The sequence below is a fragment of the Sinocyclocheilus anshuiensis genome, unplaced genomic scaffold, assembly GCF_001515605.1.
Source record: "Sinocyclocheilus anshuiensis isolate Anshui unplaced genomic scaffold, SAMN03320099.WGS_v1.1 scaffold2493, whole genome shotgun sequence".
Classification (NCBI taxonomy): Eukaryota; Metazoa; Chordata; class Actinopteri; order Cypriniformes; family Cyprinidae; genus Sinocyclocheilus; species Sinocyclocheilus anshuiensis.
The window spans coordinates 291,675-296,084 of NW_015549322.1; positions in this window are offsets into that span (position 1 = coordinate 291,675).

A 4,410-nucleotide genomic window follows, 5' to 3' on the forward strand; every position below is an offset into this window, starting at 1 on the left:
GCGAACTACAATGATTACCAGAGGATATCGATCGAAACGATTTCAGAAACGATTTTGCTTAAACACTATAGCTAGACTGAATGCTCATTTAGAGTGTGTTCTTTCACTGCATGATTCAGTATCATAAAATGCATTTAGAATGCTCCCAAAATTCAACATATGGGGGCAGAAAATTTATATATTAATATCATTTCATATAGTTGATCAAAATCACACGAAGAGTGCTATTTTTTTTGTAAAAATCAAAAATGTGATAGTGATTTTATGCAACAGTTCAATAAACAAGAAGTTAATATTAAGAGACTTACGTTTTAGACGCCATATTGCCTGTTTTTGCGCTATTTCGGCAACAAAAAGTTCGGCTCTTTTCAAAGATTTGGCTCTTACGGCTCCCAAATGGCTCTTTATTTAGTATCACTCGGAGCCTTCTATTTTATTATTTTACTTTAAATAGAAACCGTTTCTAAAATAGAAATGTCGCGTGTCGCGGCTAGCTAGGACAAAAACTCAGATTAACATAGAAAAGATTTTTTAAGATGAACTGTTTTTCCAAGCCATTCTTAGATGCCAGTGTTTCCTGTCATAGCTTATGCTAGGATTTGATTTCAAAAACAGTATCATATCTACTGAACTACTACTAGTTATTATGATTTTATGATCTGTATTGATATCATATTGATCACACTGAACGCTACGACCGCAAAACTACACACTGGCCTTCCTCTGGGGTTCGTCTTTAAAACGTGTTTGCGGAACAATGTCACCAATCCACATCTTGTCTAGAAACAGCCATATACGCCTAATTTTTCATGCAAGACACAAAAAATAATTTTATATATATATATATATAAAATTTGTAAGCATATCATTTAAATATATATTTAACCCTCAAGATATACAAAAAATAAATATTAAAAGTTTTTAGGTAAATATATTTTCTACGATACATATTTGTGCATTTTTTTCCATCTTCAAAAATATAACTTAAAAATATAAATATATATTTTTAAAATAATTTTAAAATATGTTTTGTCCTCCATATATTTAAATCCAAGAAATTACATTCACGTTACATTTGGAGAAAAAAAAAAATAAATTTGATTTTATTAGTTGTCTATAACATGTGAACATATTTGAATAAATATTCACTCGATGAAATGTCACATTAGTACACTCACACACACTCTCTCACACACACAATGATTTTGCAATACATATTTTCCAGATGAGAGAAGTAAACAGCAGATGTTCATGTTAACAACTTCTTTAACTTGAGCAAACACTGCTAATACACATATGCATTTTTTAATAAAACGAAAACATGAATGTTTTAATGCTAGAGAATAAAAGGATGCCTCTGCTCAGCGATGGTGCCTGGATCAGTGAGCTGCGTCTCGGGCCGATGACGTCACTTCCAGGGAGGCGTGCCCAGGCCTGTTGTACCCGCCCCCGTCCCTTGACTCCACCCCCATGTCAAAACAGTGCCACAAAGCGAGACGCGCAGAAACCTGAAGCGCAAAGGGAAAACGGTATGCAAGCTCAAACTTGACTGAAACGCAAAATAAAAGCAGCGTTGCAAATAAATTAGTAGATATGGCCATGGAAAATATGTATTGCAAAATCATTGCTTTTGTGCCGTTTCATTTATATTTTGCAATTCTTTATTTTTGTTTGCAAAAACACATTTATTTTTTCTCAATACTTTTATTTTCGTTTGCAAAACTTTATTTTCTTTTGCAAAACTTTATTTTCTTTTGCAAAACTTTATTATGTTGCATATATATGTGGCATTATTTTGACTCCATACATCCGCTGTGGAGAGAACCCGTGACGTCACACGCCTGCGCTCACCGGAGGACCAGACAGTGAACGTAAGTTATGACTATAACTATGGATCTATGAGACCGAATGATGACCGTCACCACGGCCTTACCTTGAATGACGCCATTCTGCTACCCTTCCGAGACCTAATGTAAACAAAGTCAGGTGACTGACCCTGAGTGGTTGGTTCACTATAAAACATCCGGGTGAACAAAGCACTTCCTCTTGCCTGAAACGCCTCAGTTCATCCCGAGTGACAAGAGATGGTGACGGTCATCATTCGGTCTCATAGATCCATAGTTATAGTCATAACTTACGATCTATTTCGACCTCACTCAGACCGTCACCACGGTCTTACCTTGGATGACTAGTACCCTCCACCTGAGTGAGAAGGTCTGCTCTGATTGGTAATGGCCAGTGATGGCCTCGTACTAGACGTAAAAGAAGCAGAAACCAATGTCTCATTGGCCATCTCGGTGCAATCAATACAATCCTGTAATGACCCAGTTCCACACGCTTGAGCACATGAGGAATCAATGGCAGGGGGGGGGAAGCATATAACAATCCTCCCGGCCACTCGTGAGACAGTGCATCCAAGCCCAAAGGTCCACCCTGGTTGCTCATCGCAAACCACGTCTTGCAATGAGTTGTCTCGGCTGATGCAAACAGATCGGTATGAGCTCTCCCAAACAGGTCCCATATCAGACCTACCACCTCTGGATGCAGGCGCCATTCCCCTGGGGGAGGCCCTGTTCGAGAGAGGAGATCGGCCGCCCGGTTCACTACTTCCGGTATGTAGATTGCCCTGATTGAGTCTTGGATGGGCCCAAAACAGAAGTCTCCTGGACTCCTGGAGGCAACGCAATGACCTGGTGCCTCCCTGATGATTGATATGATAAACTGCTGACATATTGTCGGTTCTCACCAGGATATGCTTGTCTTGCAGAAAAGGAATCAGTCGTTTCAAGGCCATGTAAACTGCCCTTAACTCTAACACATTGATATGTTCCATGTTCCAGGGAAACGCCCATGAGCCCCTCACTGTCCTGCCTTGCAAGACAGCCCCCCAACCAGTCAGAGACGCGTCCGTTGTCACCACCATCCTCCTTGCTGGTATGTTCCCCAGAGGGACCCCTTGGCCCAATTTTTTTTTTGCTCAACCAGGGGTGCAAGGCCTGAATGCATTTCCATGTGACCTTCAGTCTCACTCGCCTGTGTAATTTGGGGTGGAGTTGAAACTTGTTGATCCACCACTGTAGTGGTCGTGCTTTGAGCAACCCAAGAGGCACTACTTTTATTGCCGCTGATATCATCCCCAATAATTTTTGAAACTGCGCCAACTCTATCCGGCTAGAGCATTACCAGACCGGGCTGCACGTGTGGCCGCATTATAGGTCCGACACACCAGATTATCGGTGTTCTCACATTCTTTCCTGGGACACCGGGGGTCATCAGTCACCCGGTCTGCACCTAGAGGTGTTAATGCTGCCATTTCACGCTCCACTGCTGGCATACCACCCATGCCTGTTTCTGTAGCATACTGTATTTTGACAAAGCGCCTGCACCCAGCATTGAACTGAGGGGCGGTTTTAGCCTCAATCCACTGCAACCAGTAGTATCACAGTGCAAGCATATCAATTCTCAGTTTGTTCAGTCAAAAAGACAAACTAGATCAATTAGGAGGTACCGACACCTATTCTATGCGCGAACGCACAGATCAACAGGTCGGAAAATCCCCCCGCTGCGAACAGCGGAACCAAACAAAAAAAATTAATAATCCTCCTTTAGTTTTATGAATAATAGCACAAAAACAAACTACTTACCAATCCGTATGCTTCCAAAAGCACCAGAATACTATCTGTAAACAAATATCAACTCGTAATTCAGAATAATATAAACAACAACCACTTACCTAAATATATAGGGAAAAAAAGAAAAATTACCGCAATCCTCAGGGGCACCAGGCGCCTGCACTATAGTGACGGATTGAATGGGTAATTTTCCAATATCAGCGTATACGCGCGGATTCTTCGAACCGGTCTCAGAAGAGGCGAGAAGGCAAAGAGAAAGTGCTTTGTTCACCCGGATGTTTTATAGTGAACCAACCACTCAGGGTCAGTCACCTGACTTTGTTTACATTAGGTCTCGGAAGGGTAGCAGAATGGCGTCATTCAAGGTAAGACCGTGGTGACGGTCTGAGTGAGGTCGAAATAGATCGTAAGTTATGACTATAACTATGGATCTATGAGACCGAATGATGACCGTCACCATCTCTTGTCACTCGGGATGAACTGAGGCGTTTCAGGCAAGAGGAAGTGCTTTGTTCACCCGGATGTTTTATAGTGAACGTACACCCGCCGCAGACTGAACACAACACACACGCCATTAATGCTCTGACAGCACTACAAATACACAGTGAATCAAATAGTGTGTGTGTGTGCTGACCTGTAGAAGCAGATGCTGTTGAGACACTGTTTGCACGGCTGATGGACGGAATAGAGACGAGTGCAGGGATACTGTTCCTCACGACAGTCTGCACACACCCACACACTCTCACACACACACACACACACACTCTCTCTCACACAC